This window comes from Pelodiscus sinensis, chromosome 15, assembly GCF_049634645.1.
Source record: "Pelodiscus sinensis isolate JC-2024 chromosome 15, ASM4963464v1, whole genome shotgun sequence".
NCBI lineage: Eukaryota > Metazoa > Chordata > Testudines > Trionychidae > Pelodiscus > Pelodiscus sinensis.
Genome location: NC_134725.1, coordinates 19,971,995 through 19,990,820, shown reverse-complemented (window position 1 = coordinate 19,990,820; position 18,826 = coordinate 19,971,995). Strand labels below are relative to the sequence as shown.

At 43.2% G+C, this 18,826-nt stretch overlaps 1 protein-coding gene across 1 annotated transcript in view; it reads right to left on the bottom strand.

Moving 5' to 3' along the window:
- The window catches only part of LOC102456507 (uncharacterized), an 82,711-nt gene that overhangs the window by 41,957 nt on the left and 21,928 nt on the right, over positions 1-18,826 (bottom strand). The gene's annotated exons all lie outside the window — the stretch shown is intronic.

Sequence of the window (18,826 nt, the reverse complement as noted above, 5' to 3'; positions counted from 1 at the left end):
GGCATAAAACATCCCTTAAGAAATGAAAATTCATAAAGCTTTTAAAAAGCCAATCTTCTACATTCACCATTTGGAGCATTAATATTTAATACATTTTTGGAAGTGTATGGTGCATGTCCAGTCTCCCTTTAAGTGACACATGTTTCAGACGACAAAAGCTTTCATAGCATCAGTGCTTGTGACAGAGAAGGCAAAGTGACTTCTCTCACATACTTCTCTGTCACAGCACTTTCATTCTAGATTCCTCCATAGACATAGGGAAATCTCACCTCCACCTTGGGCAATATTCTTGAAAGGAAGAAAGTTCATAAATAATCAGATCACCAGTCAATGTCTAGGAGGCATGTATTCACTAGTGTTACAGAAAAAAGGATTTTTTTTAAATGTAAAATGATTAGTCATTTTGGCCTGTTATCTGTTCAAACACAAAAGGAGCTTGGCAGAACAACAGACAAATCTGTATATAATAATAACAATGTCAAAACATTCCAGATTTTTATTCTTGTTCCTCTTCCTTTGGTTCACTGAAATTTTAAAATCATTTCTTTGAAATTCAAAGAATTATTAAATCTCCTCAAACCGTCACCAATTTTGCTCTCCTTTCCACATTTCCAGCACATGAATAAATGACTTTCTGCAGGTACTTTCAATTTTTTGAGCAGTGGAAAATGAAGGTGGGTCGAAGTGGGGAAAGAGAGAGCAACAATATTTTATGCTGGAATGAAAATATTCCATGGCCAGATTTAAATAACAGTCAAAATCTGTTCTTATCCTGGATCAAATGAAATAATTATTTAATAATAATAATGTAATATGATTTTATCATTTGGGTTAAATTAAAGCATCAAGTCTCACGTGATTAGTTTATTTATAGAAATGAAACTCTGCACATCTTCATTACCTATGCTCCATGCAGGCCTGATCATCTGTTCTAATTGTTATTACTGTAAAGTTGTTTACATGGGATTATATGGTGATTTGGGGAAAAATTAGCTTATTCATTCTTCTTACAACCCAGTCACTGGAGTGTTCTACAAGCGTCACCTGAATTGGCCACTCTTTGGTAGAGCCCCAATATGAATTAATCTTTTATTTGAATTTTACGAAACGTATGAAAATTTCTAGAGGCAAATAGGCTGTGTCTACATTGGCGCCCTTTTCCGGAAAAGGGATGCTAATGAGACACTTCGGAATTGCAAATGCCGCGGGGGATTTAAATATCCCCCGTGGCATTTGCATGAACATGGCTGCCGCTTTTTTCTGGCTCAGGGTTTTGCCTGAGAAAAGCGCCAGTCTAGACGGGATCTTGCGGAAAATACAGCCTTTTCCGGAAGATCCCTTATTCCTACTTGAAAGTAGGAATAAGGAATAAGGGATCTTCTGGAAAAGGCTTTATTTTCCGCAAGATCCCATCTAGACTGGCGCTTTTCTCCGGCAAAACCCCGAGCCAGAAAAAAGCGGCAGCCATGTTCATGCAAATGCTGCAGGGGATATTTAAATCCCTCGCGGCATTTGCAATTCCAAAGTGTCTCGTTAGCATCCCTTTTCCGGAAAAGGGCGCCAACGTAGACACAGCCATAGTGTTTATCTTGGATCTGAAAGATCACTGGCCTAAGTCTACTTGAAGTGGCCACGTGAAGTGAATTAATGGGCTCCATCTAAGTTCTACTGAACAACTTGGACATCACCAGAACAACCACTGTCAGATGCCCTGATTTACAGATGATTTCTCATCTCAAAAAGTTGGCAGAAGAACTGTGTCTGATTTTACATACAATATAACAGTTCAACAGTCATTGAACTTTCAGTCCAGTCCTGTCCATCCAGCACTTTTGACAACTTCATCCCTTTTTCTCTCAATTTTGGCTTGTATGTGTTGTTCTAGGTGGATTGTGTTTCTCCTTAGCAGAAACCCCCATCAGTGAAGTCTCAGACTAAAAATCAGATATTCAAAAAGATTTCTTTTGATTCCCAGAACTACCTGATGACTGTAAGTTGACTCCAATATGTAGCTGAAGGATTGCTGAATATCAGCAAGTAAAATGCATTTCACTTTAAATTGCAAAATTATGCTAAAATAGTCACTTACGCGGTGCAAGCATTTATTTGCTATAGCCTGGATTCAAAGCTCTGTCATAGAAGAAAGGCAACAAGAGACAGAATATGCAAGACCGAGCTACGAATAAAAGATTCCTGAAGAAGAGACAAAACAGATGCATTTATAATTCACAAGTGAACGACTAATAAACCTTTCAGTGAATTTGAGTCATCTGTTAAGACAGTCACCACATTTACCATGTTATAGAGTCATAGACTTGCAGAAACAGGCAGAGAATTTGTTTGATACATTTTATTTCCAATCTTTCCAGATTATAGGATTTATTTTTTAAGGTTGTGAAATGCCCGACATCACTCAGATAAAGTGCATCTCCTAAGAAGATTTTAGCATATAGTCACAGATAGGGAGGGAGTCTCACATCAGTCTTCTGAGTTTTCATGAAGAATATTACACAGAAGAACTGCTGTAGCGAAAAAGAGCCATCAAAAGATACCTTAGCACAATGAGAATGGAGAGGTCACAATTTGGATTACTTATCCCCACCAGTCTATGGAACTGAGCAATCTGCTCAGACAGATGAAGGTTCCAAAGGATGAAGTGAGGAGAATAGCTGGCATCAGGGGTCAGTGAATGGGGTTTGATGGCTTCTAGGCTCAATTATGGGAGTTCCTGTAAGTAGCAAGAGTTATGAAAAGAAAAAGAAAACCAGGGAAAAGGCGAATGGGAAGATACCCCGTACCTAGTAAGTGTTCAGAGCATCACTGAACACAGTTATAGAGAAGGTACCTGGAGTGTTGTGGGTTGTTCATTACTTGTAAGTGCTCCCAGAGTCTCATAGTTTTTAAAATGCCATTGAAAGGCTAATTCTCAGTTCACTGTGGCCAGGAATTACCCTGCTTACTTCTTGAACTTAGACAGTTACTCTACACAGATGATGAAAGTATACATGTGGGCTGGAGAGGCCAATTTACACACCTGAAGAGTGTGCCAGGCCCAATGAAACCAGTTAGGGAGAGGTGTGGTGGAAGTAGAGGCAGAGGAAGTTTAACCTACAAGAAAGCTGTACGAAGAAACTCTGTAATCACTTCCTTGTTAGTATCAAGTGAAGACTCCAGAAGGAAACAAAGTTTGCTCTTGCAGGTGAGGAGAAAGACCAAGGCAAGACTTGGTAGGACATCCATGGAAGGGACAGAAAGGAGTCTGCTGGAATGACCCTGATAGCCTTTCCAGTAGTCCCTGGACTGGAACTCAATGTAAACATCAGACCTCAGTTCTCCTGCTTCCCACTCAGAGAGATAGAGTACTAGAAAAGGAGAACCACTATGCCACTCACAGCTGACAGGAGGGCAATACAGAAGTCAATGCAGTTTTCTACAAATGGTATTATCCTGACTAAAAAAAATATATCTTAATGCTTCTATCTAAATCCATGGTACACCCACATCTTGAATACTGTGTTCAGATGTGGGTGCCTCATCTCAAAAAAGATATCTTGGCATTGAAAAAGGTCAGAAAATGGCAACAAAAATAATTAGGGTAGGGAACAAGTGCCACATTAGGAGAGGTTAATAAATCTGGGACTTTTCAGCTTAGAAAAGAGGAGACTAAGGGGGGATATGATAGTGGCCTGTAAAATCATGATTGGTATGGAGAAAGTGAGTAAGGAAAAATTATTTACTTGTTCCCATAACCCAATAACTAGGAGTCACCAAATGAAATTAATAGCTACCAGGTTTAAAACAAACAAAAGGAAGTTTTTCTTCATGCAGCACATAGTCAACCTGTGGAACTCCTTGCCAGGGGATGTTATGAAACCAGGACTTTAACAGGGTTCAAAGAAAGAGCTAGATAAATTCACAGAGGATAGGTCCATCAATAGATATTATCCAGGTTGCTCAGGGGTTGTGTCCTTAGCCTCTTTCAGAAGCTGGGAACAGGTAACAAAGGGTGAATCACTTGATGATTACATGTTCTATTCACTCCCTTTGGGGCAGCCAGCATTGGCCACTGTCAGAACATACAGAAGACTGGGCTAGATGGACCTTTGCTCTGACCCAGTATGGCCGTTCTTATGTTCTAAAAAGGAGTCTTTTTCATGTTTCAGGAACAGAAGTATAGTGATTGTAATGGCAGCATCCCATGATACCAAGATAATATATTTCCTTATTTCACTTTTTAGAAACCCGTTGGAAGCAGAAATCTTTTCCCTTATTTAAAATACAAGTTTAAGATATTATTCTGGGCTGCTAAAGGGTGACTTACTAACTTTTGGCTCCAGAGAAATCAGGAGGTTGAGGCTTAGTTTTGAGTTATATGGATTCTACAACGGGATACAGTTTTGTGTAATATGAGATAGAACAAATCTTACTCCTACTACCTTGAATAAACCACTCTAATAACACTGTCTGAACAATGTAGGATTGCTCTACACTGTGAAATCTATAACAAAACAAGAGCTTAATATAAGTTAGATTGGTCATACCTTAGTGCTTAACTGGCATTGGAAAAAAGAGATAAGATGTCAGCTAAGCCCTGAATGTACAATAGCTGCCCTTCTGTCAAACTTCCACAAATTTCAGATACATGAAGGGGGAGATTCCAGTACTAGGATTAAAAACAGTGATGCAGAATCTGAGTATTTTCACCACATAATTTGAGTTAGTTACAACAGTCCTGGAACAGAGAAGGTCACAAATGACAAGCTGTCAATCCCGTTCAGAAATCTCAGGCTGAATTGATGTTAAAGTCCCAGGATGCAACTCTGCCCCAAGAATGACCTCTGTTTAAAGGAACTTAACTAAAGAGCAAATTCAGCTGTTCTTCCACAACGCTCACAAATAGTCAATCTTCCTTCAAAGACTAAATGTGGTGCCCATGCTAATAACTGACTTGTAAAACTATGTGCAACAATGCCACCTAGTGATGCCCACCAGAACAATGCTTTCAGGTGGCCACAAGTAACTGAATGTGGAACTGCCACTACTCTCCCCTTTGAGAGACTCAAATATCATCTAGCTACACTAGCATCATCTCAGCAAGAAATCTACTGTCAGCCAATTAAGCATATTATAATAGAACCCCTTGCCTTATGATCAATTTATACAACATTCAGACGTTGATTGCTCTAGTAAAATCAGTCACCCAAGAGAGATGCATGCATCAGAAATGTACAGAAGCCAAATCTCCATCTTGCTAAGACAATGAATTTCACAAGGCATTTTTCATGTGGAAGCCAGGTCATTCTAATTATTAGTATTAGCTCTAACTGATACTCCCACAAGCCACAACTTTTTTACCAGCACTCAAATGGCTCTTCAACACTGCTGTGAATTTTTTCCCTAAAACTTTGGAATTTTTTTTAACCTCAAAATTGAATCACTTCCAATCCAGTTCCTAAAGCCAAAATTGTACCAGTGATCAGTGGAAATAAGTAGCAAAAATGCCATGCAGCAGTGGGAAATGGCTTATGGAAAGTAAGACTTGAGTCAGCTGAATGGTCTCCAGAAGAAATAAATTACTATACACAAAGCTTTCCTGTGATTTCTATAGCGTTACCATTCATGGACCAAATCCTGAAGTTCTTATTTAGGCAGAAGCCCAGAATGAGGTGTTGCCAGCAAGTTAAAGGAATGTGGATTGGATAAATGGACGGTAAGATGGATAGAAAGATGGCTAGAAGGCCGGGCCCAGCGGGTAGTGATCAACGGCTCGATGTTAGGATGGCGGTCGGTTTCTAGCGGAGTGCCCCAAGGTTCGGTTCTAGGACCGGTTTTGTTCAATATCTTTATTAATGACCTGGATGAGGGGATGGATTGCACCCTCAGCAAGTTTGCGGATGACACTAAGCTAGGGGGAGAGGTAGATACGCTTGAGGGCAGAGTTAGGGTCCAGAGTGACTTAGAAAATTGGAGGACTGGGCCACAAGAAATCTGATGAGGTTCAACAAGGACAAGTGCAGAGTCCTGCACTTGGGATGGAAGAATCCCAAGCATAGTTACAAGCTGGGGACCAACCAGTTAAGTAGTAGTTCTGCAGAAAAGGACCTGGAGGTTACTGTGGATGAGAAGCTTGATATGAGTCAACAGTGAGCCCTTGTAGCCAAGAAGGCTAATGGCATATTAGGTTGCATTAAGAGGAGCATTGCCAGCAGATCCAGTGATGTCATTATTCCCTTTTATTCGGCTTTGGTGAGGCCACATTTGGAGTATTGTGTCCAGTTCTGAGCCCCCCACTACAAAAAGGATGTGGACGCATTGGAGAGGGTCCAGCGGAGGGCAACCAAAATGATTAGGGAGCTGGAACATTTGACTTCTGAGGAGAGGCTGAGGGAGTTGGGTCTGTTTAGTCTGCAGAAGAGAAGAGTGAGGGGGGATTTGATAGCAGCCTTCAACTTCCTGAAGGGAGGTTCCAAAGAGGATGGAGAGAGGCTGTTCTCAGTAGTGACAGATGACAGAACAAGGAGCAATGGTCTCAAGTTGTGGTGGGAGAGGTCCAGGTTGGATATTAGGAAAAACTATTTCACTAGGAGGGTGGTGAAGCCCTGGAATGGGTTACCTAGGGAAGTAGTGGAGTCTCCATCCCTAGAGATGTTTAAGTCTCGGCTTGACAAAGCCCTGGCCGGGTTGATTTGGTTGGGATTGGTCCTGCCTAGAGCAAGGGGCTGGACTTGATGACTTTCTGAGGTCTCTTCCAGCTCTATGGTTCTGTGATTCTATGACATCAGTGCAGTTGCATATAGTAACTCCAGTTCTGACAGAACTGTGCAGATAGTATGAACTCTTTCCATTCTCGCAAGCTCTGAATGATCACAAAACAGGCAAATGTCAAAGTGAAGCAAAGGATCAAGTGGTTTGTGCCTGGTCACTCATCCTTAACTCATGAAGACAAAGTGTATTTCATGTTCTCTGTAACAGGTAAATCAATGTGAGGTTGTTAATGTCTATATTTTTGGGTACTGCATGGGATCAGGGCTGGACTGAGCCATTGCGGCACCCTGGGAACATAGTTTAATTTTGCATCGGGTTGGGAGAGGACGCTTGTGCAGCCCCACCCCCGCCCAGCGTGTAGGGGAGGGCGCGCGAACCTGGCGGCGGCAGGACACACATGCCTGGCCTGGCCTAGCTCAGCTACCACCACTGGCATGCAGCCCGTGGCCGCCCAGGGAGGGGCGGGCCGAGCCTGGCCATGCAGGGCCCCGCGGCTGCAGGGGGTTAGGGCACTGATGGCCGGTGCTGCGGAGGTTAACGCATCCCCCGTCCCAGGAGGCTGCTGCAGGGTGGCCACTGGGAGCTGCTATAGCCCCTTACAGCTGCTCAGGCGCCCCCCATAGGTTGGCGGCCCAGGCAGCTGCCCAGCTAGCCCATGCCTTAATCCGGCCCTGCATGGGATTTTAGTTAAATATCTGCAAAGCCTGCACTTAGGTGAAGGGAATAGACCTTTCAAGATGTCCTCAACAAGTACTGGGTGACGACCTTTGGCTGACAAGCTAGGTTAACCAAAAGAAGGCAGGGTAAAGGAGCTTGGATGTATGAGCTCTGCCCACGCACAAGTGAGAATGAGGTAGTATAAGTGTCACAGAGGGAATAAAAGGAGGCCATTGTAGCATGTAGCTAGTAAGAAGGGTGTGCAAAGAAGCATATTAGTTTCTGAGCTGTAAGTTCCAAAGGGAAATCCAGGTGATCGGGGGAGACATAAAGGTAAGCGATTAGCTCATTTCTAGCAAGAATTGTGTTTGAGCTCGATTCTAAAAACCATGCCAATACATTTTCCTTGTCTACACTAGATGTAGGGAACTGCTGCTATCTGCAGCAGTCATTGCACATAGTTCTCCCAGCATAGCAGGAAGGATCCAAAAATAATCATTTTTAAAAAGGGGGAGGAAGATACAAAAAAAGAGAACCCCTCCTCCTGATGTTTGTGTAGTTTCTCATTTTCAGATCTCAGATTCCCTATCTTGGGACCTCTCCAATGTAGTTTGTTTTCTTTTATATTTACTCACCCAGAAATATCAGCTCCCTTGGAAATGCACCAAGAAGCACAGTGAAATTCTGCACAGAGAAAACAGAACACACACACTACTAAAGTTTTAAACAAACACAGAAAAGGCAATCCAAGTTATTGGTAATGATAATCTACTCTTTGCCCTTCCTGTGACCAAAAACCTAGGAGTCCCAAATAACTTCTTTTTCCTCTAGATCAAAAAAGTGCTACTACAGGCAGTCCCCGAGTTACACGGATCCGACTTATGTCAGATCCGCAGTTACGAACGGGGTTTGCTGCCCGTCTCCTTGGTCTGCTGGTTTCTAGCAGACCAGGGAGACGGGCAGCAAAGCCGCGGAGCACGCGGGCAGCGGACAGCCCAGACGCGCCGCAGCTGTCCTGCTGCCGGCGTCCTCAGAGGCTTTGCTTCCCATCTCCCTGGTCTGCTGGAAACCAGCAGACCAGGGAGACGGGGAGCAAAGCCGGGGAGCACGCCGGCAGCGGGACAGCCGCGGCGCGTCTGGGCTGTCCCGCTGCCCCCGTGCTCCGCGGCTTTCCTCCGGACGCCTGTGGTACAGCAGCTGGGGCGCTGCCGGTTGGTCCCGTAGCACTGCTCTGGGCGCTACTGGAGCAACCCAGCAGCACCCCATCTGCTCTGCTCCAGGCGTCCCCGATTCAGCCGCTGCTGAAACTGAGCAGCGCTGACTACAGGAAGCCCGAGGCAGGGTTGCTCTGCCCCGGGCTTCCTGGAATCAGCCGCTGATCAGTTTCAGCAGCAGCTGACTTGGGGACGCCTGGGGTTCTTAGGTTGAATCTGTATGTAAGAACTGGCAGCCAGATTCAGCCTGTTGAAACTCATCAGCGGCTGATTCCAGGAAGCCCGGGGCAGAGCAACTCTGCCTCAGGCTTCCTGTAGTCAGCCACTGGTCAGTTTCAGCAGCGGCTGAATCTGGATGCCAGTTCCGACTTACATACAGATTCAACTTAAGAACAAACCTACAGTCCCTATCTTGTACGTAACCCGGGGACTGCCTGTACATAAGTTCTAGCTTTCTGGAAAAGGTCTCACATTTCTGTTGTGTTTATTCACAGATCCCAGTTACAGACTGAGCAAATGAACTGAAATGTCACTTGGCTCTGTACAGGCTAAATAAATGCAACCTCTTCTCAAACCTTCACCCATCTTGGTTTTATATGCGGTGAAGAAGGAATAGGGTTGATTACTCTACAACTGGTCACCTCCTCTAACTTTTCATAATGGATATTATTACTTTCCCTTCCAGGAAATTATTGTTATTGCTTTGCTTTGAACAGAATATGAAGAAACCAATAATACTTAACATTAGGGGTAGAGAAAGGCAAAGGGAAGATACACATGCACAGACTTAGGGTATGCAGTATTGTAAGGCCCCACCCAGAAATTCAACTAGTACCTTGTGCTGTTCTATCCATTTTGGAAAGAGACTTCACTTTGAAGCTTTGGTAATTTTTCCACAGTGAGGGCAGAGAATATTGCATGGGGTTTCTTTTATGTGTTTGTTTTTAAAAGTGTCTCTTCCAGGAACAGCAGCCTGATCCTTCTCAATACAATAAGAACCATCTGAGACCTATAGGATCTATAGTCATACTGCAGCTAGCTCAAGAAGTGCTATAGGAGGGTGCAATTAGGATCCACTTTTGTCAAAAAACCTATCTTAAGGGCCAAGGTTTTCATGTTTGGTTGCCTAACTTTGGGTACCTGACTTGAGGTTCTGGGCACCTCCAGCTCCCATTGAAATCACTAGAAGTTCCCAGATTGTGCCACACCAAGGCCAAAATGCAAAGTTTCTAACATGTCTTATTTTATTCTGGGGGTGGGGAAGGGGATAGCGGAAGGAGGTGACAAATGCCAGGTCCCTTGGCCAGGTGGAAAGACTGGCTCCATGCTCCCAGAAAAAGCAGGGCCTAGGACAGAAGGGGTAGTGGTGGGAATTAACCTCACCCTGGCCAGTCCTTCAGTGCTGCTAGGAGAACACTGCCTGGGACTCTAGTAGCTATTTAAGGGGCCCAAAGCTCTTGCAGCTGTGAGCCTTGGGCTCTTTCAGATTGGTGGGCCTTAGGGCAGTTTCCCCATTTTTTGTCCCCGATTGGCAGGACTGCCTTCTCTCATCAGTGTAATCTTCTACGTCTGTCTTTAAATCCCAATCTAATGGCTTGTACCTACAGCAAAAAGTTAGTGTAGGAACACAGATGGATGCCTCAGACAATGTCTACATGAGAAAATTGGATTGGCATCATAAATGCTGAAATATTAGCTGGTGCAACTCCTTCCCTGTCCTCCCTATGCTTTTGGAATGCCATGAACAGCTGATTCGTGGCATTCAAGTTCTGGGAGGGAAGGGGATGAACAGAGATGGGGTGTACTCATGGCAGGAGGCAAGGAATAGGCAGGATAAGAAGAGGAAGGATAGGAGCTTAGGGAAAAGGGTGGTGTGGGGGCAAGGCCTGGAATAGACAGGGAGGTCAAGAACCCTCCAGCAAGATGAAAAGTTGACGCCTACGGTTGACATAACAATGTTGCACAAGAATGTGAAAAATCCACATTCTTGGATGACATAATTAAGCCAACCTAAATATCTATGTATACCGTGGTAGGTCAATGGAAGATTTCTTCCTTTGACCTAGCTACCACCTTTCGGAGAGAGGGATTACTTATACCAACAAGGAGTTTACATTGCAGCAGCTTGAAGTTTTGAGTGTAAACAAGTCCTTGGTTTTGTTGTCGTACTTCAGTGAAGTCTCGCTATTCAGAAATATAAGCTTGCTACACTGACTCTTCCTCACCTAGCCAATTTTCCTCACAGCTCTACAAAAGCTCTAACTATCTCTTTAGGATTCCCCCTCCCTCCTGTTTTTAGAGCCACACACAACTTCAAATGTTTTTCAGAAAGGAAGGAGAATTGACAATTGACCTGTGTGGATCCAAAATTTGCCTGTATATAATCCAGACTTTGGTTAGTAAAAGCTTATTTCCACACATGGGTCAAAAATAAGAGCAGTCTTCTGATCTATGAGGAGATTTTTTTAAAATTAAACGTAAGTTAACCTTGAACATGCAAAATGAGAACTAACTTAATCAGTGAGCATGGGAAGGAAAATCTTTTTGTTATTATGACACGCTGGCAGCTGATTATCAGCAGCAAAGCATGCCAAGTTTAATATTTACAGTCTTTCTTGATAAAGAACTAAGCCAGCTCCAGCTCCTGCCCAGAAATCTGGGAAAACTAAAGGCATCTTTCCAGGCTGCCTGTAACACACAGTACTTCCCCAATGGCAAGCATTTAGAGTCTGTGTAGATATAAACAAAATGTTTATGGGGAAAAGGAAACAGTCATAAACTTGGGAAAACACAATGACAATATACAGTACAAATGCAATTAAAGAGTAAGAACATGAGGACATAAAAATGAACATACTGGGTCAGACCAACGATCCATTTAGCCCAGTATCCTGTCTGCTGACAGTGGCCAATACCAAATACCCCAAAGAGAGAGAACACAACAGGTAATTCTCATGTGATCCCTCTCCTGTCACCCATTTCCAGACAAACAGAGGCCAGGGACACCATTTCCACACTTCCTGGCTAATAACCATTGATGGACCTAACCACCATGAATATATCTAGCTCTTTTTTGGACCCTGTTCAAGTCCTAGTCTTCACCACATCCTATGGCAAGTAGTTCTAGAGGTTGACAGTGCGCTGAGTGAAGAAAAACTTTCTTTTGTTTGTTTTAAACTTGCTGGCTATTAATTTTATTTAGTTACCCCTTAGTTTTTATATTATGGGGGAAAGTAAATAACTTCCTTATTCACTTCTTCCATAAAGTGATGATTTTATATCTCTCCCCTCCTAGTCTCCTCTTTTCTAAGCCTAAAATTCCCAGTCTTTTTAATCTCTCTTCACATGGGACTCATTCCAAATTCCTAATAATTTTTGTTGCCCTTCTCAGAGCCTCATCCAATGCCAGCATATCTTGTTTGAGATGAGGCGACCACATCTGTATGCAGTATTCAAGATGTGGGTGTACCATGCTTTTACATAGAGGCAATAAGATATTCTCTGTCTACCCCTTTTTTAATTATTCCTAACATTTTATTTGCTTTTTTGACTGATGCTGCACACTAAGTGGATGTTATCAGAGAACTATCCACAATGACTCCAAGATCTCTCTCAAGTAATTGTAGCTAAATTAGTCCCAATCATATTGTGTGCATAGTGGGGATTATTTTTGCCAATGTGCATTACTTTACATGTATCAACATTCAATTTAATTTACCATTTTGTTGCCCAATCACTTAGTTTGGTGAGATCTTTTTGAAGCTCTTCACAGTCTGCTTTGGTCTTAACTATCTTGAAAAGTTTGGTATCATCTGCAAATTTTGCCACCTCACTGTTTACCCATTTCTCTAGATCATTTATATTTATAAGTTGAATAGGACTGGTTCCAGGACCAACCCTCGGGCGACCCCACTAGTTACCTCTCTCCACTTGGAAAACTTACCATTTATTCCTAACCTTTGTTTCCTGTCTTTTAACCAGTTATCAATCCATGAAAGGATCTTCCTTTTTATCCCATGACAACTTACTTTACTTAAGAGCCTTTGGTGAGGGACCTTGTCAAAGGCTTTCTGGAAATCTAAACTTTAACTACTGGGGATACCCCTTGTCCATATTTTGTTGACCCTCTCAAAGAACTCTAGCAGATTAGTAAGGCATCATTTACAGAAACCATGCTGACTTTCCCCCAACAAATTATGTTCATCTATGTGTGTGATAATTTTATTCTTTACTATAGTTTCAACTAATTTGCTCAGCACTGACATTAGACTTACCAGTCTGTAATTGCCAGGATCACCTCTAGAGCCCTTTTTAAATATTGGCATCTCGTTAGCTATCTTCTGTATCATTAGGTACAGAAGCTGATTTAAAGGATAGGTTACAAACCACAGTTAATAGTTCTGCAATTTCACATTTGAGTTTTTTCAGAAATCATTGGGTGAATGTCATCTGGTCCCAGTGACTAGTTATTGTTAAGTTCATCAGTTTGTTCCAAAGCCTCCTCAAAAGGAACCTCAATCTGGGACAATTCCTCAGATTTGTCACCTAAAAAGGTTTGGGAATCTCCCCAATATCCTCAGCTGTGAAGACTGAAGCAAAGAATTCATTTAGCATCTCCACAATGACTTTATCATCTTTGATGGCTCCCTTAGCATCTCAATTGTCCAAGGGCCCCATTGGCTGTTAAGCAGGCTTCCTGCTTCTGATGTCCTTAAAACATTTTACTATTACTTTTTGAGGTTTTGGTTAGCGGCTCTTCAAACTCCTTTTTGGCTATTCTTATTATATTTTTACACTTAATTTGACAGAATTTATGCTTCTATTTTCCACAGTAGGCTCTGACTTCCACTTTTTAAAGATGTCTTTCTATATCTCACTGTTTCTTTTACTTACTTGTTAAACCATGATAGCACTTTTTTGGTTTTCTTACTGTGTTTTTAAATTTGGGGTATACATTTATGTTGGGCCTTTATTATGGTGTCTCTGAAAAGTTTCCATGCAACTTGAAGAGATTTTACTTTTGTTACTATCTCTTAATTTCTGTTTAACTGACTTCCACATTTGCATGTAGTTCCCCTTTCTGAAATTAAATGCCATAGTGTTGGACTGCTAAGGTGTTTTTCCCACCACAGAGATATTAAATTTTATTACATTATGGTCACTATTTCCAAGTAGTCCAGTTATATTGATCTCTTGGACCAGATCCTGGGCTCCACTTAGGACTAAATCAAGAATTGTTTCTCCCCTTGTGGGATCCAGAACCAGCTGGTAATTTTATCTCTGCATCCTGTCCTGAGGTGATGTGTACCCAGTCATAGAATCATAGAACCATAGAGCTGGAAGACACCTTAGAAGGCTATCAAGTCTAGCCCCCTGCCCAAGGCAGGACCAATCCCAATTAAATCAACCCGGCCAGGGCTTTGTCAAGCCAAGATTTAAACACCTCTAGGGGTGGAGACTCCACTACTTCTCTAGGTAACCCATTCCAGTGCTTCCCCACCCTCCCAGTGAAATAGTTTTTCTTAATGTTCAACCTGTACCTCTTACACCGCAGTGTGAGACCATTGTTCCTTTTTCTGACATCCATCACTACTGAGAACAGCCTTTCTCCAGCCTCTTTGGAACCTCTATTCAGGAAGTTGAAGGCTGCTATCAAATCCCCCCTCACTCTTCTCTTCTGCAGACGAAATAGTCAATATTGGGAGAGTTGAAATCCCCTGCTATTGAGTTTTTAAAATTTGATTGCTTCTCTAATCTTCCTTAGGATTTCATAGTCACTATCACGGTCCTGATCAGGTGGTCGGTAATATATCCCTACTGCTATATTCTTATTATTGGAGCATGGAATTACTATCCATAGAGATTCTATGGAACATTTTGGCTCGTTTAAGATTTTTACTTAATTTGATTCTACGTTTCTTTCATGTATAGTGCCACTCCGCCATCCGTATGACCTGTTCTGTCCTTCCAATATATTTTACCATGTATGATTGTGTCCCATTGATTGTCCTCATTCTGCCATGTTTCCATGATGCCTATAATATCAATATCCTCCTTTAAAACTAAGCACTCTAGTTCACGCATCTTATTATTTTGACTTCTAGGCTGTGTCTAGACTGGCAAGTTTTTCTGCAAAATCATGTGATTTTGAGGAAAAACTTGCCAGCTGACTACACTGGCCGTTTGAATTTCCGCAAGAACACTGACGATCTCATGTAAGATCATGTAAAATCATTTGCGCAAGAGGGCCAGTGTAAACAGCACAGTACTGTTTTCTGCAAAAAAGCCCCGATCGCGAAAATGGCGATCAGGGCTTTTTTGCGGAAAACCGCATCTAGATTGGCCATGGATGCTTTTCCGCAAAAAGTGCTTTTGCGGAAAAGCCGTCCTGCCAATCTAGACGTGCTTTTCCGAAAATGCTTTTAACGGAAAACTTTTCCGTTAAAAGCATTTTCGTATAATCATGCCAGTGTAGACGTAGCCCTAGTGTTTGTGTATAAGATCCACTCCCTTTCCCAGTAATTTTGTCAATTGGTCATTTAACTGCCTTCCCATCTGCCCATGATATTATCCTCTGGTATCATCTCACCCAGCTCCCAAATCCCACTTTTGGTTTGGATCAGCGAGTTGCAATGTTTCTTTAGTCCTCTCTCCAGTGCCAAGGAAGTTTTCTGCCTTGTGTAATCCAGAAGTGTCATCACCTAACCTAGTTTCATGATTCAGATTTATTTAAGGTGCTGGGTGAATAGAGCCTTGCCAGAATCCACTCCGCTTTGCTGCTGTGCTCTGTGTTATCCCTCACCACGGGAGGGGAGCCTAAGAGCAATGGAGACTTTTGAATGAAGTCCTGGATGCCTGGGAATAAGCTTTTCCCTCTCTTTGGGAGCCCATGCTCCTGCACAAATCCCATGTTCACATTATCACTTGACCACTGACTACCAGTGTCTCTAGGGCTGTGTCTACATTGGCATCCCTTTCCGGAAAAGGGATGCTAATGAGACACTTCGGAATTGCAAATCCGTGGGGGATATTTAAATATCCCCCGTGGCATTTGCATTTACATGGCTGCCGCTTTTTTCCGGCTCGGGGTTTTTGCCGGAGAAAAGCGCCAGTGTCGACGCGATTCTGCGGAAAGTAGGAATAAGGGATCCTCCGGAAAAGGGCTTATTTTCCGGAGAATCGCGTCGACACTGGCGCTTTTCTCCGGCAAAAACCCCGAGCCGGAAAAAAGCGGCAGCCATGTAAATGCAAATGCCACGGGGGATATTTAAATCCCCCGCGGATTTGCAATTCCGAAGTGTCTCATTAGCATCCCTTTTCCGGAAAGGGATGCCAATGTAGACACAGCCCTAGGAGAATTGGAAGTAGCCGGCCTATGCAAGTGGGGCTCTATTCAGCAGCATTTGATAGAGCTATGGTTCTCAGCCTTTTTCTTGCTGAGGCTCCCGCTCAACATGCAAAACACTACGGCCCTCCTGTGCCACAACTGGTTTTCTGCAAGGTCTGCAGATGGGGATGGGGTGGTAAAGGTATCAACTATCCCAGAACCCAGATGATTTAAAACAGTCTAGGGCTATGTATACACTCGCGGCTTCTTGTGCGATAAATATGCAAATGAGGCTAAGCGTGGAATATCGCCAAGCCTCATTTGCATACCTAATGAGTCACCATTTTTGCAGAAGAGACTCTTTTGCCAGAAGGAGCTGTCTACACTGCCCCTTCTTGCACAATGCTGCTACGCCGATTATTTTCAGGAATAACAGCATTGTGCAAGAGGGCAGTGTAGACAGCTCCTTCTGGTGCAAGAGCCTCTTCTGCAAAAATGGCAGCTCATTAGGTATGCAAATGAGGCGTGGCAATATTCCACGCTTAGACTCATTTGCATATTTCTCTTGCAAGAAGACACAAGCGTAGACATAGCTAACAGCACAGGGATAAGGCCAGCTTCCTCTGCACTGCTCCTTGAAGTGGCCAGCATGTCCTTGCAGTCCCTGGAAAGGACAAGAGGTGCCTGCATGCTGCCCCCACTCCGAGCGCTGATTCAGCAGCTCCCACTGGCCAGGAACTATGGCCACTGGGAGCTGTGGGTGCAGTGCCTATGTACAGCGGCATGCAGAGAACCCCTGGCTAGGGTTGCCAGGTATCCGGTTTTGAACCAGACAGTCCAATATTTGAGCTTTCTATTCGGGAAACAAATTGAGAAAATAGAAATGAGAAAATATAAATGTCCAGTATTTTCTAAATACGATGTAATGTAGATTGAGATGTAATGTCAAGTGTGTCTGGTATTTCTGTTGAAACCATCTGGCAACCCTACCTCTGGGCCCTCTGCCTAGGAGCTGCTACCAGAGGGGTGTGTCAGTCACTTTTCAGAGCCATCTGAGGTAAGTCCCATACCCCTAATCCCCATCCCACACACCAACCCCCTGCCTCAGCTCAGTGCCCACACCCAAACTCCCTTCCAGACCTGCTCGTGGCCTGCCAGAGAGGCCCGGATCCCTGGTTGAAAACCATTGTCACAGTGGCAGTAGAAAGCATTGAGCCACTGAGCTTACATTTGATTATTTTTTAAGAAGTGATTGCTCCTGGGTCTAGGACCTTTGACATTAGATGTAATACTGACAACGGTAATCCAGGCTTGGGTCCTAAACAAGTAGTGAACCATATTGCTGCCATTGTGTATGACACCACAGTGTTCCAGAAAAAGGCATATAATATCACATATAATATCCCTGCATATAATATCACATTGCATTCAGACTCTGTCACAAGTGGGAAGTGTCAGACATTGCCAGAGCCTCAAACTCTTCAAATTGCCTCCAGAGCCCTGGGCTGCACATTCCAGCAGCATTAAAGGTTGTTTGGGGGAAGGGAAGGGGTGGCATTGGGGTCTGGATGCTGCTCCAGACCATCTCTTCTTCTTGAGGCCCCAAACCTTCTGGAAGTATGGCACTGCATGCCCAGGGGGCCAGCAATTTGGTTGGCTCCCATGGGAGATGTTGGATAGTCCATTTCTGAGACAGAGAGCTGTTAAATGTAGAAAGCATTATAGGTTGGACAGGACAGTGGTTCTCAACCAGGGCTTCTGGGCTCGCTGGGGTTAAGCAGCCCCAATGTTACACTCCATGGAGCCCAGGTCAGGCAATTGAAGTGCCAGTGTGCAAGGCTGACTCATGGGGCCCTAAGCCCTGTCACCTGCAGCTGAAGCCTGAGCAACTAGTTTTGTGGCACCTAGGCAGTTACCCTGCTTGCTACTGTCTAATGCTTAACCTGACTTTTAATTGCAGAAAACCAGTTGTTTTGGCACTGCTGGCCATGGAGCTTTTATAGCATGTTAAGCAGGCTTCAGAAAGAAAAAGAGTGAGAATCCCTGCGATAAGAGACAGATTAATAGGTATGTACTTGCCTGTCCACAAATGTTTGCCAGAATATGTGAATATCAGGCTATAAACAAAGAATGAATTGCTGCTTTGGTAGAGGCAGGGGAAGAGGTGTCATTCCTTTTCAGATCCTCAGCTAAGATTTAGTTGGACTGACCCTGAAAAAGTTCTTGTCAGTTACAAACCACAGTTCTCTCCACTTTGTCCATTTGATAAGAGACATACACATAATACTTTCTGCTACACTAGTAAATTCACCCAGAATGGTGTTTACAGGATTCAATCTTGTGTTTTTGAAACAGGGCTGAACAGATTTCAATCCTGTCTACAAACTGCCTATTGCATACACATGTTCTCAGCAGTGGGTAACATTTTCTCAAGTAGATTAAAACACTTTGGGATTTGACAAAAAACCAAGACTGCATTTTTTAACAGATGCTCTTGTTATTTTGATAGGGAACAGCAGTTTCACTACATGAAAGTGTTTATGGGATGTGACATTTCCACTCTGCAAATCCTATTTCTAGGAAATGGTCCAAGCGTTTTCAGAGTCCTTCTTGGCACATATCTGACAGCTTTAAAGATCCTGTTTTCTTGTGTAGCACCAAATTTTGTATTATATTTTATCTAGTTTACAGGAGAATGAAAAATGCAGGTAGGACTCCTAAGCAAAGTAAGGCTAGAAAAAGCCTTGATCTGGGAATGAGGAGTTTCACATTTGAAAGAAGGGCAAACCTACCTTCCTCACTTCTTGGGAGAAATAAACAGAAGAGCCTAACACTTTCACAGCTCTCTCCCAATAATATGTGA